At 43.3% G+C, this 16,586-nt stretch overlaps 1 long non-coding RNA gene across 1 annotated transcript; it reads left to right on the top strand.

The window, feature by feature from the left end:
* The first annotated feature begins 4,918 nt into the window (after nucleotides 1–4,918).
* Nucleotides 4,919–7,036, top strand: LOC125924794 (uncharacterized). The gene is made up of 2 exons (XR_007458580.1): nucleotides 4,919–4,977; nucleotides 6,719–7,036. It is a non-coding gene; the product is annotated as an uncharacterized LOC125924794 (long non-coding RNA).
* Nucleotides 7,037–16,586: the final 9,550 nt, after the last annotated feature.

The raw sequence follows: 16,586 nt of genomic DNA, 5'->3' as shown, positions 1-16,586 counted from the left end.
ATTTATTGTTATGTTTTAATGTTCATTTATTTATTTTTTGTGGGGGGGGAACAGAGAGAGAGAGAGAGAGCAAACACGCAGGGGAGGGACAAAGACAGAATCCCAAGCACGCTCTACGTTGTCACCACAGAGCCCAACAAGGGGCTCAGTCTCACCAACCGTGAGATCATGACCTGAGCCAAAATCAAGAGTCGGATGCTTAACTGATGCTTAACTGGGGAGCCACCCAAGCACCCCAGCAGATTTATTGTTTTATCTTCCACATTTAGATCTATAATGTGCTTAGAATTGATATTTATATATGTGGTGAGGTAGAAGGTCAAGATTACTATTTATTCCATTTGGACATCCAACTAACCCAGAACCATTTATCTGAAAAGACTATCTTTTCCCCACTGTTCTGTCATATATTCTGTATCTATATATGTGTGAGTTTGCTTATGGACTGTCTGTTCTAAAATTTGACCCTGCCATTTACCCAGATCCTATAACTTTTCCCTCTTTGTTCTTTATTCTTTGTTCCAAGAAGTAGAAATTAGCCATCAGCCATTTTTCCAATTTGCAGTGAATACTGAGATTCATAATACATATTGTACTGGATTGTTCTACTGGGAGCTGTTTCCTAGAATTCATTTCTCTGTGTGACTCTGGGTTGAGTGGGCCATAAGTGAAGTGGTATGAAATTTAGAAAGCAGAAATGAAGCAGGTACCATTACAGTCGAAAGGCGGTCATTGGTAAGAGGTGGTGAGAAATGGACAGACAGACATGCTGGCAGGTTCCAGTGTGCTTCATCCTTCCCGGTGCTGCCTCCAGCCCTCCTTCCCACCTGCTTGCTCTGCCAGCAGCAACCCCAGGCCTGCCAGCAGATGCTATGAACATACAGAAGCAGCTATCACGAAGAGCCAACCATCCCCCGTAGACCTCTACCTCGGCCCCCGCCCCCTCCCAATTCTATTCCAGTGGCTGGATTTGCCTGGCTTCCACATTTCCCCATAAGCCAGGGCTGGTTAGTGACTTTTCTCTGGTTCTTCAACTCCCCTTTCCAGGCCTTTGCTCCCCCATTTCTTCCCCCAATTATGTAAGGTCCATTTCCTATAATACATTCCTTATCCCATAACTCATAGTAGTTCTGCTTCCCTGATCAGGTCCTGATAGACACATGTTGAAATAATCAACACAGCGTAACGGTGGCAAGCCCTAAAACTGCACCATGGTAAACTTTCCAACAGATGAAAACTTGACAGAAGAACTGCATAATGGTATTCAGGGCTGACAACACTGGCAACATGATCACATTGCTGACTTTGACCTTCAGACCCTGAAGCTGGCAACTGTACCTCTTTGCTTGTCCCTCCTCCACTCATTTGCAGCTTCCTTGCGTCATTCCCTTTCAATATGCCCACATCTTTCTTTCCCTCCAGACTGTAAATTCATTTCAAGGCTTGCCTGATGCATCTGAGCACTCCTCCTTGCCTGCAGGGAAGTGTAAACCCAGTGCCACAAGAATGCGTGGAGGGAGGGAGCTAGACTGATTAGCTCAGGCTGGGAAAGCTCACAGAAGTCTCCACGGGGGTGCTGGCACTTGATTTTCATGTCTGAACAGGACCTCAGTGAGCAGGAAGTGAGGGAGCTAGTAAGAATAGGTGACATTTTCTTGTGAATCCTGTACCAAGGACTGTGCTAAGGACTTTACACATTAACTTACTCATCCTCACATTCCTTCTATGAAGCACGTGCTGTCATATTCCCATTTTATAGATGGAGAAACTGGGAATCAGAGTAACTAGAAAGCTAAACCATCACCATATTGCCCTACTAATTAATATCCTGACAAAAACTAGGATGGCGGTTGATTTGTCTTAGAATTTAAGAAAAGCCTTTTCTTGGGGGTAGTAATTTTAAAACTTCAGTGTGTCCTTGAATATGTAAGGGAGGCCCAGAAAATGGGAAGAATTTGTGGGCAGTAGGGGTGATTTTTGTGTAGTTTTGTTTTCTCCTGAGAGAAAGGAAAAGAAGCAAGGAGAAGGAAAGAAAACGGAGAGGAAGTGACATAACCTGGCAGAAGGCAGCAGAAATGGCAGAGGGATGTTTTTAAGAACATGACCAAGGAGGCTATAAAGAATGGGTAAAGTAGGGCCGCCTAGGTGGCTCAGTCGGTTAAGCACCTGACCCTTGATTTCAGCTCACGTCATGACTTCATGGTTCTTGAGTCCCACAATGGGGTCTACACTGACAGAGATTCCCCCTCGTTCTCTGCCCCTCCCCTTGAGACACTCTTTCAGTCTCTCTCAAGACAAATAGGTAAAATACAAAAAACAGACAGACAAAAAAAGAATGAGTAAAAGCAACTTGTCTGATTTTCTGTGATACCCAGCCTTCCTTCTTCCTGAGTTTTTAGCAAAAATTACAGTCTGCCATACACCCAAAGATATGGCCATGTGAGTTTATAGAAAATAAGGAAATAGTGGAGTCTCACGTTTGGGTTACGCAAAGCAGCAAGATACAACCTGAGTTGAACTAATTCACAGGAACAGCAGGTCAGCACAAGAGGTAAGCCAGAACTTAGGTCCCCCCCCCCCCCAGAATGTGCTTGGAGAAGGCACCAGGCTTTCCAAAGTCTGTGGAATGGGGTACTTGAGACAATTCCTTCTGTGTCTTAAGGGCTAAGAAGGTTCCAGCTGACACCTCCACTATGTAAGGAGCTAGGCAAATGCACTGAACCTGAAGGCAGGAGATATTCACTGTACTTGGAGAAGAGCCTAGTAGTGGAGGGAGGGTGGGGCCAGAATGAACTGCTGTAGGGCTTGAGATGGGAAAAATATGGTTTCTTCTCATGGAATGCAACATCTATTTGGGGATCCTTGCAGATAAAAGTAAGGGAGCGTCATACAAGACAGTATCTCCTTCAGTGGGTGATGGACTTCTTTCAAAATCTATTCATCATTCAGTTATTTTGAAGGAACTTCAGCAGCAAAACTGTTGAAAACAGGCAAAAGGATGTCTTAAAACACTAATCTCAATGTGTGTACATAGCATGGACAGACGCACCAACCCTATGCCATCTTCCCCCACATTCCCCTCAAATCCCACCCTGGGAACTGCCCCCTCTGCCTTCCTGACTCTTGATCCAAATTAGTAAGGGACAAGGAAATTCATGGCTTTGATCAGGGACTTCATTATTCCAAAGTATTTTTACCTTTGGGAATTTTCTAGAACTAGATCCCAATTAGTCTCTAAGTGTTAATAATCTCTTACGAATGCCCAAGTCAACAAATATTTATAGTGTATAGACCATGTCAGGCACTGGGGTTACAGGGAGAGTCAAGACCCTCCCTTGATGGGCGTAGTGACTTATAAGAAAGAACCCAGGCATGAGTTTTAAATGTGTAATGACTTGGCCAAATAGAGTCTCGGAGGAATGTTCAACATTTGAACTTCATAATGCTCTCTCCTCCTATTAACCCTCTTTCCTTTGGAGACTTTCCTCGTCAAAGGGGTTTTCGTTAAATATTAAAATATCAGGGATGTTCTTTAAGAGATTTTTCCATAGGGCTTTATGTTTCTTGGCAGAAAAGAGATGTACAAATCCAGTAACTACATGAAACAGAATGACGGGGACTATAATGTTGACATCATGCCTGAAGTTGAGTGACATTAAATTTATTTTTCAGAGCTAATTAAGCCTGCAGCCCCTGAAATACCCCATCCCCAATCATTATAGAAGAGGGAAGCAAATGACTTGAAATAATGAAGAAAAAGCAAAACAGCGTCTTAGGATTTTGTCAAAAACACTAAATCCTCCAAAGACCGTTAAGAGCAAACTTAACTCCAAAGAGTTGGTACCCATCCTCTCGTCTGAAAGCTGCTTTTGGAAATTAGGACGGGCTTCGCCCCTCCCAGGTGAAGCCCTCTTCTGTGCATTGTGTTTAGTAACAACTCCAGGACAGGGCCTGCCTATTGCTTCTTACAATTCCTTCCCCTTCCAAGCTCATGGAAATGTCATTGCTTTTCTCAAGATTTCTGATAATTCCCAGGGGCCTTCTGGCCTCTAGCATCCGCTTCTGTAACACAGGGTAAATCTGCAAATGGGCTTTATTGTCCTCAAGTGTGGTCCCTGCTTAGACTCCATCAACGGAGACCTGAAACTCTGCCCATTTCATAACTGCCATTAAAAGCATCTCACACAAAGTGGTGTGTGTGTGTGTGTGTGTGTGTGTGTGTAGAAAAGTTTATTGGGGGCGCCTGGGTGGCTCTGTCAGTTAAGCATCTGACTCTTGATCTCAGCTCAGGTCACAATCTCATGTCGTGGGTTTGAGCCCCACATCAGGCTCAGGGCTAGCTCAGAGCCTGCTTGGGATTCTGCCTCTCCTTCTCTCTGCCCCTCCCCTGCTTGCGCTCTCTCTCTCTCTCTCTCTCTCTCTCTCTCAAAATAAATAACAAAAAAAGAAAAGAAAGAAAAGAAAAGAAAGAAAAGTTTATTGGCTTGGCAAAATAGGGGGGGTCAACATCAAACATATTAGCGAGAACGTGTTCTCACAAGTCTTTGCCAGGCTCATGCTCCCTCTCTTCACTTCCTTTCTGTCCTTCTTCCCTTCACTTGACCTATAGTTCAAATTCTTCCCACTTGTTTATGTGGAGCAATCGTGCTCTCCTCAGCCCCTGCTCCTGAACCTTTGCATAGCTAACTTGACTTAAATCACCAGATTAAGTTCTTCGATGAAGGCCATCTTCTTCTCATGGAGTGTGGGAGTTTCCAATATGTCCACAGATTCTCTGATCCTTCTTTCAAAGGATGACACCAAATCCCCCTCTCCCTTAGCGTGGGCTGAATTTAGTGACTCACTTCCAACAAATACATGTGGCAGAAGTCATGTGTGACTTCCCAGGTGAGCACATAAAAGGCACTATGACTTTCTTCTCACAGCTCATGCACCCTGGGGCAAGCCAGCTGCTATGTCACCAGGACACTCGAGCAGGTCTGGAAACCTCTAGAAAGAAACTTCTTTCTTCTCTTTCTCCGTTGCTTATTATTCCCACCAAACATAGTTCTGGGTCAGAGTGTGAAGTGTGATGGGGGTGAGAGGAAGGTGTCAGGTCACAGCAGAGGAGTAGAAAGACAGGCAACACTGGGGTGACTGCGTGCAGTAGAGAAGGCCACAGGCTCCGGAGTCACAAAAACCTGGGTTTGAGTCCCACTCCACTTGTTATTACTATCCCGTCTAAGCTTCTGAAACTTCAGTTTGCTCATCTGTGAAATGGGGCATTATCTCCTTTGGAGAGATACTATCAGGAGCAAGTGGACTAAGGCAGAGATAGGCTTAGTCCCAATGTAAGTACAGCACTCACTTAGCGATAGTAATTATTACGATTATCACTGGTTGAGGGGCACCTGGGTGGCTCAGCCAGTTAAACATCGGACTTCAGCTCAGATCATGATCTCTCGGTTTGAGGGTGTGAGCCCTGCATCCGGCTCTGTGCTGACAGCTCAGAGCCCGGAGCCTGTTTCGATTTCTGTGTCTCCCTCTCTCTTTGCCCCTCTCCTGCTCACACTCTGTCTCTCTCTCTCCTCCAAAAATAAATAAACTATAAAAAAAAAAAAAAAAAGATGACCACTGGTTGAGTACCTACTGTGCGTCAGGCTCTGTGGTAGCTGCATTATGTATATTATCATATCATTTTTAATACTCACACAGCAACTCAGAAAGGTAGAGAGGTTGTAATAATGGCATAACGAGCCCCCCCAAAAGATATGTCCAAATGATAGTCCCAAGTACCTGTAAATGCGAACTTATTTGGAAACAGGGTCTTTGCAGATGTAATCCAAGTTAAGGATCTCGGGATGAGATCATTCTGGATTTAGAGTAGGCCCTAAACGGGAAGACTTGGCGACCTCAGAAGAGAAAGGAGGACGCGAGACAGGAGACACGGGAAAGGCCCCATGAAGCTGGAGGCAGACAATGGGAGTTATGTTGCCACCAACCAAGGAAGATCAGAGCTGGAAGGATTCTCCTCTAGAGACTTTGGAGGGGACGGCCTTGCTGACACCTCAATTCTTCTTGCCTCTGAAATTATGAAAAGAATCGATTTCCATTGTTTCAAGCCACTGTGTTTGTGGTCATTTGTCACAACAGCCCTAGGAAACTAATTCGTAGGCTTTTATCCCCACTTTACAGGGAAGGAAATGAAAGTGAACTAACTTGCTTGGGGTCTCTTTTTATGCAAAACACCGATTCATGCTACACAAACATAAAGCTACTGAGTGCCCACAAGAGAAATGATCAGGATCCAAAACAGGAAAATTAGGACGAATGCGGAGCTCCAGGTGTCTGCTGGAGAAAGGGAAAATGAGCGCACATCATTTCACTTAATGTGCAACTTCGTGCAAATACCGGAGCTTACTTAATTAGGCCAGGAGAAACCCTCTTGGAAGGAAACAGCCAGCAAAATAGAACTCAGGGTAACATGTAGAACAGCTCAGTGCAACTCTGTGGAAGAGACCAGAGCAGCCAGAACCAGCCAGAACTAGCCCTGAGGACCCATGACTTACACTCCAGGGAGACGCTGAGCAGATTAAATTAATAGAGCAATTAGGGGGCAGGAAGCAGGCTAAGCCTCTTAAAATCTAGGAATCGAAGGGGAAGTTTTCAGAACAATTTGGTTTGTAGAAAGGAATCGAGTCTCACGCTTTAATTTCTCTCTCTCTCTTTTTTTTTTAAGATGCTGAAATGGCAAGTCCAAAAAGCAAGAAGATTTCTTATGAAATGCAAACAGTGGGGAACCATTAATTTTAAAGGTCTACCCATTTCCCAAGGAGCCAAGAAGCCATGCCTAGTCTTGAGGGTTTAATCTACGTACATACAGGGGAAAGATCTCTCCTAACCTACACCACTCACTGTCCTCCCAAGAGGCTTCACGCGCCTTTCTTTTGAAAACTCGCATTTTCCATAGTTGCAAAAATAACAAATGCTCAGTGTACAAAACTAGGAATACTTGAAAAAGCACAAAGAAAATGAAAAAATAAACACCGTAATCCCACCTCCCACGTGTTGACATGTTTTCCTCTGATATTTTAGATGTAGCTAACACACACCTCGCTTGAAACCAAATTGATTATAGCGGCCACTCCCGCGTGTTCACGAGAGGGGTAGGTGATGCATAAAACATATCTGTGGAGAAAAAAATATATAAAATAGCTAACATTTAACAGTATTAACTCGGTGCCAAGCATCCTGGGCACTCCTTACATATTAACTCGAGGAAACTTTTGCCTACCACCAAATCCAAAGATATTCTTCTGCATTTAACTCATTTAATACTCAGCACCCTTTTGTTACTGTCATATTTATTTTGCAGATAGGGAAACGGAGGCACATGAAAAACCGTGCCCCAAATCGCACTGCCTGTCGGTGGTGAGGGGGGATTTGCTCCAGTCTCTGCCGGAAGCAAGAACTCGGGTACCCACCTGCGCCCACACGGCTCACTGCTTCCCTTTTAGAGACTAGCGGAGGGGAGGGACTCACGGTTCACTTTCCCCTGGTTGGTCGGTTCTGGCCCAGAGTGACCGCTGCTAGAGTCACCAAGGAGTCCTGGGCCGTAATCTTGCGGTGGAGAGCACAAGATAAAGACGGGGTGGGGGAAACTGATGCGAGGAGAGCCTAGAAAGAGGGCCTGCTCGGGCCTGGCGTCCAGCCTCAGGCGGGGCCCGTGGCCACACCCACGCAGGCCGCCCACGGCCACGCCCACCACCCGTGCAGCCAGGCCGGCGCCCACTGTGGGCAGAGCCTGAGAGGCAGGGGCGCCTGACGTGCTGCTGACATCAGGGAAGGTAGCCACCTAGTGCTCTGAACCTTCAGAAAAAGTCCACCACCCACACATTTGCCTTGTGCACGTGGTTTTGGAGAAATCCCAAATGTCTCCAATTCCAGAGAAGAGGCCGAGTCCCACGTCTGAGCTGGGGCAGTGAAAGGGGAAAAGAAACCTGAGTGGGCGGAGAGTCTGGAGAAAGTTGTGAGCCGCTGGGAATCCGGATAGATCTTGAGTAGGACATTGTATATTGAACTTCACGTAAACGTGAACTAGAAGATGCAACCTATTCTATTTCAAGCCCAAAGGACTGAAGTCCACATCTGGAAGAAATATACATTCATGCATGCATATACATATGCATGTATGGTTTCTATCATATGTATGTGTTATGTTATATATAATATACATGACATAAAACATGTACAATTAGATATGTAGATCATTCTTTACAAAAGTGACATCATATCTAATGTAACAAATCTAAATAATATACAGTACATATTATATAAATGTGACATGATTACATTATATAACATGTTATATAACATACACGCACGCGACAAAATAAGCATATTTTATGTATAAGATATACAAGCACATATTGATACGTTTTTATTAAAATGTAATATGTATCGTTTTAATTTTCTGCCTCATTAATTTTTTTATTTATAGAAATGGGACATTATTATATATACAGTTTCGTGGGGTTTTTTGCTTAGGAATATACTGTACTATTTTATCCTTTCGGTAATATTCTTTTACAATATGATTGTTACTTTATTTTTATGTTCTATGTGGAGGGACCATAATTTGCTTAACCAATCTCCTCTTTTGGTTATTTGGGCTGTTTTGAGTTTCTGTTATTATAAATAATTCTGCTAATGAACTTTCTTATAAATAGGTATTTGATCTGACACGTACAGCCAGCACAAGTTAAAACTTGACAGGAAACAGGTGGCACACTAAAACTGGGTGATTGAGGGACGTCTGATGGTACAGTGCCCAGAGATTACCCCTGGGCTTGAGGGGCAGAGAGGAAGCAGTTACCAGAAGCTAGAGAGGGTAGCTTATGGGAAGGGTCACCTGATAGGATCCTTTCAGTGCAAAGATGGCAGCAAATCCAGGCAGCAGAGGAAGATGTTTCCCAGGTCCTTCCCATGATTCTCATTAGCAGGGCCCAGCCAGAGGCCAGAGCCCTGGGTCACACTTGGTCAGCCCCCAGAGGCACAGAAAGATGCACTAGGGTAGAGAGTGGACCTGGAGAGGCAAACTGAGGTCAGCGTGCTGTGAAGAAACGTGTTAATAACTTCAACTCCGACTGCAGTGTGAGAGAGCACCTATTTTTTAGAATACCCATATAATACTGGGCATTACCACTTTTAGGAAGCTGAGTAATGATTCTCAACAATCAGGTCCAAATCCCTGGACCCTCTAAGTGTTACCATCTACTGAAGAAAGATCTTTGCAGATGTGATTAAGGATCTTGTGCTGGAGAGATTATCCAAGTAGGTACTACATGCAATCACAAAGTATCCTTATAACAGAGAGGCAGAGGGAGATTTGACCCAGGAGAAGGCAATGTGACACAGAGCAGAGAATGGAGTCATGGGGCCACAAGCCAAGAAATGCCACCAGCTGCCAGAAAGTCTGCCTTTGAACCCAATTTCAACTCTTATAAGCTGTGTGACCTTGGACAAGTTCCTTCATTTCTTTAAGCTTCAGTTACCCGTTTGCAAGGTGACAATAATACCTCCTACCTAACAGCGTTAATAGGATTAGATGCAACAAAGTCAATGTATTCAATGCAGTACCCGGACTCCCCCTCTTCGCTGATCTAGCAGGGGTCAGCCAATTTCTCTCCAAAGGACCAAACTATAGATATTTTAGGCGTTGAAGGCCACAGTATGTGTTGCTGTTACTCAACTCAGTCCCAAAGGAGTCGTAGACAATTCACGAACGAATGGGCAAGGCTGTGCTAATAAAACTTTACCTATGAAAGCAGGCAGTGGGCAGGATTTGGCCCACAAGCTATAGTCTGTCAATCTTTTATCTAAATGAGAGAGGAGTCCATAAACTATGGCCCGTGGGTCAAATCTTGACCGCTTCCTGTTTTTGTAACTTGTGAGCGAAGGATAATTTGAACGTGTTTTTAAATGGTTGGAAAACAAAGAGGAGAAGAATATCTTATGATGCATGAAAATCATAGGGAATTCAAATTTCAGTGTCCATAAATTAAGTTTTATTGGAACACATTTTTTTTTGTTTGTTTGTTTGTTTATGTTTCAGCTATGGCCGCTCTCATGTTGCAAAGGCAGGGTTGAAAAGATGCGACAGAGACTGCGTGTGGCACCCTCACTGATCTGCACTGTGGCTCAGTGGCTGTTGTGTGATAGAGGTGGGCTGGCCTGTGTCCCTGGTTCCTGGAAGTTACCCTGTAAATTCTTGGAATTTCCCAAGTGATAGAAGCGTCTTTGTCATTCGTGGTGTCGCCTGGTAGTTTATGCTAGAGAGGTGACACGTGGTCCTCCCTGGATAGTTTGTGCTAATGAGATGATACAGATTGGGGACAGGCCACACCATGTGATTAGAACCTTTTGAGGAACTCGATATCAGTTTGACCTCTGGAGAAGGAAGTGGGGCTGGAGCTTGAATTAATTTGCTTGGCCATTGATTCAATCGTGTCTGTGTAATGAAACGCCATTAAAAACTCTAGACACGAACCTTAGATGGGCTTCCCTGGTTGCTGAAACACATTGAAATGCTGGGAGACTGACACGTCCTAAGAACATGGACGACTTCACGTTTGGGAATGGGAAAACTTCCCCCTGTGCGCCTTTGCATTCTGCTGGTCCTGATTTGTGTCCTTTATAATAAAACAGTCATCGTAAGTATAGCACTTTGCTGAGTTCTGTGAGTTATTCTAGTGAATTTTTGAACCTGAGGGGATAGTGAGAGCTCCTAAATTTATAGCTGGCTGGTCAGAAGTGTGGATGACCTGGAAACCCCAGGCCTTGAGACTGGTGTCTGAAGTGAGAAGAATCTTGTGGAGAGCTATGCTCTTGTGAAATATGACACAACTCCAGGTAGTTTGACTCAGAAGTGCATGGCAATGGTGCACGACAAAATGCAGTGGCACGGTTATGACTCAACAGTATTTTCAGAGTCAATCACATCGCAGTGTGGTGGCATTAAATGTATTTTGTTATTTTATGCATATATAATACGTGCATATATGTGTATACCAGTCATGTCAAAATAAACAGCAAACAAAGGACCATCTGAGTGGCTCAGTTGGTTGAGCGTCAGACTCTGGATTTCAGCTCAGGTCATGATCTCAAGGTTTGTGAGTTCGAGCTCCTGGCACCCACCTCTGTCTCCCCCCCCCCCCCCCCCCCACCCGCCACCACCCTCACCGAGTCAGGCTTTGCTAACAGCACGGAGCCCGCTTGGGATTCTCTCTCCCATTCTCTCTACCCTCCCCTCCCCCCGCAAATAAATAAATAAAATTTAAAAAAAATTTTTTAAATAAACAAAAAAAGAAAAGTAGACTTGGAATGTCACATTTTTGAAGTACAGTGGAGTGTGGGTTATTGCTGAATCTGATGGCAAAGCAGAGGATCACACCGTAGCTGTGCTAAAAGAATATAGTACACACCAGCATTGCTAGATGAAGCACGCATCACAGCGCTCCCAACTCACAGGAAAGCAACAATCAGAAAAGTCAGGAAATTTAAATTTTTTTTTCAACGTTTTTTTATTTATTTTTGGGACAGAGAGAGACAGAGCATGAACAGGGGAGGGGCAGAGAGAGAGGGAGACACAGAATCGGAAACAGGCTCCAGGCTCCGAGCCGTCAGCCCAGAGCCTGACGCAGGGCTCGAACTCACGGACCGCGAGATCATGACCTGGCTGAAGTCGGACGCTTAACCGACTGCGCCACCCAGGCGCCCCAATGCTCCCAACTCACAGGAAAGCAACAATCAGAAAAGTCAGGAAATTTAAAATGGCATATCTCATGATAGGAAAATTTCTTCACAGACATAAAACATGAAAACAGACCCGCAACCAAAGTGGCTCATTTTTGAGTGGCCCATTGTTAGCCAAACAAGGAAAGACAACTATCGATAATGAGTTAATTAAATAACGTTTGGTCACAACAGCTGCAGAAATATGTCCAGAGAAAAGAAATGTGTTTATTCGATTTTCTACAACTGCTTAGAGAACTGAGGACTTTGGGGTGACATAAATAGTCAATTAAAAAACAAAGCAAATAACGGTGAGTGGTTTTCTACGGCTCTTGATGAGTTGATGTTACTGATACTAGTCAATTGTTTATTTGAGAAGTCAGTGCCAAGTTTGAAAGGGTTGAGGAAATAGCCTCTGTGAATAGTCTGCCTGGAACACCTAGAGTGGAGAATATTTTCAAAGAAGTTAAGAAAATCAATTCAGTACAACCTGAAGTGGAATCTGCTAAGATGTGTCACAACTGAAAATAGGTATGGGGCAGAAAGAAAGTATTTGTTGGGAAATTTACAAAGCTTGTGGAAATGTAGGATATTTAAAAACCTGTGGTTATTCATTGTATTATTCATCAGTTGGAACTTGGCAGAAAAAAATTCAATCTATCCTGTGGGATTGAAACAGTATGTCATTTTTTGTGAACTTAATCATTGTCAGTTCTGTGGATTTTTGTCACAAACAGAAGTCAAACACCCTGACTTTCACCACTACAGTGCAGTTCTGGGACTTAGCACGGGTGAAGATTTATAGCAATTTTTGAACGTTGGGCCTGAGATTCACATTTTTCTGAATGAGAAGCATTTCCCTTCAATATTTATTTGTTTGTTTATTTATTTAGCGCTCGTTATTATCGAACACCGAATGAATGGCTTTGAAAACGAACTTCTGCTGCAGGCTTGATAATGCCTCTTGAGGAATTCAATATAAAATGAAAAGAGAAAACTGTGTATGTATCAGACTTACATACTGCAGCAATGTCATTTTGGTAATACCTAATGTTGCTTGAATCACAAGTAGTACCAACCTGCTTTATATACTTTCCATGCTTTCGAAAGCTAAAATAAAGCGGGAGATTTCCCATTGCCGCATACGTTTTCAGGGGAAAAACTTTCAGAGCTCAAACCATAGTTCTAGCAGCATTTTTTGAGCCCCCATGGAAGTATAAAGGGAATTTCAGTATTAAAATCCAATTGCCTGCAATTGAGGGGCTTCCACATAACCTTCAGTTGGAAGTGATTATCGCATTGTAATGAGTTGCAAACAGGCCAATAAGAAGAGAATGCAGAATTCTAATAATGCCTCCCAAGCAATGAAGACGCTCAGTTAAAATTATGTTCGTGGGTTGATAGTGGTACTCGACAGTGCCCAGCTGTGTGAAAAGACATTTTCAAAGATGAAATATATGTGCGGCGCCTGGGTGGCTCAGTCGCTCAAGCAACCAACTTCAGCTCAGGTCATGATTTCATGGTCCGTGAGTTCGAGCCCCACATCGGGCTCTGTGCTAACAGCTCGGAGCCTGAAGCCTGCTTCGGATTCTGTGTCTCCCTCTCTCTCTCTCTGCCCCTTCCCCACTCACGCTTTGTCTCTTTCTCTCTCTCAAAAATAAACATTTAAAAAAATTTTTTAAAAAGATGAAATACATTAAATTTCATTACAGATTCGTATCAACAGATGAACATTTGCAATGGATTTTGACGAGTGCTAGTAGGAATACTAAGTTTGAGCCCTAATTAAGCAAAAGGTTAGTTCTGAAAAAAGAATTGCATTCTTAGGATTAGTAGACCTACATGACAGAAAATTATCTGTAATTGTTATTTGTAATTATTTGCATTGTTATTGTTGTTGTTAGATTTTGAATTTCATCAGTAAGGATTTTATGGCAAATTGTATTCTCTCTCGTTGTATAAGTACCTACATAACATCCTCATTTTTAGCTCTCATCCTGTACAGCCTGCAATATCTCCCATCTAATCCTTGAAGGAAGAATCTGCTGAGCTTAGATCTGGAGGATGTCTCCCAAAATGTTAAGAGTGAGTTTTCCTGAGTATTTACATTATGAATATTTTACTTTACTTTTCACCCCTGCTATCTGTATGTTCTCATTTTATTGGTAATGAACACATATTAACTATGTAACGAAGAAAATAAGCTATTTATAAAATCAGTTCTCTAAAGAGAAACTATTCCTCCAGTGATGTTGATAAATGTACCCCTGGTGGAAGTGCTCTGTTGCATTCTTGCTTGGGAAGTAGGCTCACTCTATGGAATTCATTCTTTCTCCTTAGGAGTGGAAAACTGCACTGACGTTGAAGCCTTTCTATGAAGAGAAGCCCTTGTGTTTTGCTCAGAACCGCATCGGAGCAGAGACTTTCTAGGAGAACACTTTCATCAGCCCCAAGTTTGAATCGGACTTTTCCGAAGTCCCGCTCTGCCTTGTGGAGACAGGCAGAATGGGTGGCCTCCAGGGTGACCTCCAGCCACAAAGTGTGACAGCCTGCCCCCTGAAAGTGCTCCAGAGCAGATGGCACATTTGATTGGAAGTGACTATCCCAAGACTGGGTCCATGATCCCAGTTTAGAGGAGATCCAGGCAGCTGAAAAAAAGATGAAAAGTGAACTCTGTCCTCTTTGTCCAGTAATGGTCTGCACCAGTGGCGGTCTGGCAAACCTTTTATCTGTTTTCAAAGAAACTTTACACTGAATTCCTATATATGTATATATATATATATATATCTCCAGTTTTAAATCTGTATTAATTTATTTTATAATTTCCAGTGGCAATATTTACTGCTTATAGTAATCAAACAACAAGGGAAATGGGTTGTTTGGTTAAAAGTTCAAATTGAAATTAGGTTTAGATTATGTTCAGATTATGTGTCTGTCGCATGGAATCAATAAAACCCTGATTCTCACTTGTGTGTGATTGCAAAGGGTAACAGCTTCTAACGGCCTTCTCTGCAACCTCAGGGTACTCTCCAATTAAACTCTCCAAAAGCTTGAAAGAAGAGTAATAGAGACTTTTTGTCTCCAAAACCGAATCACTAGCGTTCTCTTCTAACTGCTAATCTTCCTTATCATGGGTATAAAAGGCAATCGAGTATCATCCAAAACTATGACAAACATCAAAATGATTAATACGTGTTCATTACCGGAGTATCGATTATTACACAACTCACTACGATGTTGGGTTCGGTTTGAAGTGAATAGAGATGAACAGATGTGAATATTTTTCAGAAATGAGGATAAAGCTATGATCTTCCTAATCGATACAGTTACAGGAAGGTCATAGAAGCATATCGTACATACTCAGTGAGCATGTGCTAATGGAATGAATCCATGAATGAAACTCTCTGCAGAGGGGTTAGTCTGGTGGCACAAACATCCACCAGGTTGCAATCGGACACGGAAAGTCAGAGTCCGTGTTTGTGTTTATTAGAGCTTTTAGAGACACCGTAGTGAAGAAGCTACAAAGAAAGGCTCTGGAGGCAGAGTCCCTAACTTCGAATCCCAGCTCTGTCATTTACTAGCAACGTGGCCTTGGGAAAACTACATAGCTTCTTTGTGCCTTGGTTTTCTCATCTGTAAAATGAGTGTAATAACAGCACCCACTTCATAGGGTAGTTGTAAAGATTAAATGAATGATTCATGTAAAGAACTCGGTGGAGCTTTGCTATTTGAAGCGGATAATTAAAATATACTAAAGAAATGTACATTGAAAGCAAACGATTCTTTTAAAATTTATCTTAAGTAATCTCTATACCCAACGTGGAACTCGAACTTACAACCCCGAGATCAAGGGTTGCATGCTCTACTGACGCGACCAGCCAGGCACCCCAAAAGCAACTGTTTATAGAATTCTCCAAGGAGCCGTAAGACTTCAGGGAACATAGCTTGGAAAACAGTAGTTCGAGGTGAAAAGGGGCATGTGTTTGTGCATCTCAAAGCAAAATGAACGCCTCCTCTCAGTCCAGTTGCTCAGTTTATCCCAGAGGAACCCTCTAGTGGGTTTCCACACCCCTACTTTGACCTACTTCCCAAATCTTCATTTCTATCCTGTGCACAACCAAGTTTCCTCCGTTAGAAGGGTGGTGTAATAGTTTCCTAGGGCTGCCCTAACAAATTAGGACAAAGTGGATGGCTTAAAACAACCAAAATTTATTCTTTCACAGTTCTGGAGACTAGAAGTCTGAAATCAAGGTTTTGACAGGGCTGTGCTTCCTCTGAAAGCTGAAGGGGAATCCCTCCCTGTCTCTTCCAGCTTCTGGAGGTTTACCAGCCATACCTGTCAGTCCTTGGTTTGTGGATGCGACGCTCCAGTCTTCACATTGTCTTCCGTGTCCACATTTTCCCTTTACAAGGTCACCGGTGAGATTGGATTCTGGCCCACCCTCATGACCTCATTTTAACTTCATTACCTCCGTAAAGACCCTATCACCAATTAAGGTTAGAAGCCCCGGGGGAAGGACTTCAACATATCTTTTTTAGGAGAGACACAATTCAACCCATAACAGATGGCAGTGAAGACTGTCCAAGCTGCTAAGGTTTGAGCAACTGCTAAGCAGCCTAGGTGTCCCGGAGGGACTGAAGAGACCTCAGGGATGCGGATGCGTTAGAGTCTGTACCGGGTTGGAGAAGGAACCTAGCATGAGTTCAGTGCTGTTACGCGCACAGTGCCATAGAAAGCATGTTGCCAACATCACCCGTTAAGTCCACACCATCCCCTTGTGATGTAGGTGTTACTGTGACCATTTTACAGATGA

The sequence above is a fragment of the Panthera uncia genome, chromosome F2, assembly GCF_023721935.1.
Source record: "Panthera uncia isolate 11264 chromosome F2, Puncia_PCG_1.0, whole genome shotgun sequence".
Taxonomy (NCBI): Eukaryota; Metazoa; Chordata; class Mammalia; order Carnivora; family Felidae; genus Panthera; species Panthera uncia.
This window is presented reverse-complemented; position numbering and strand designations above follow the sequence as displayed.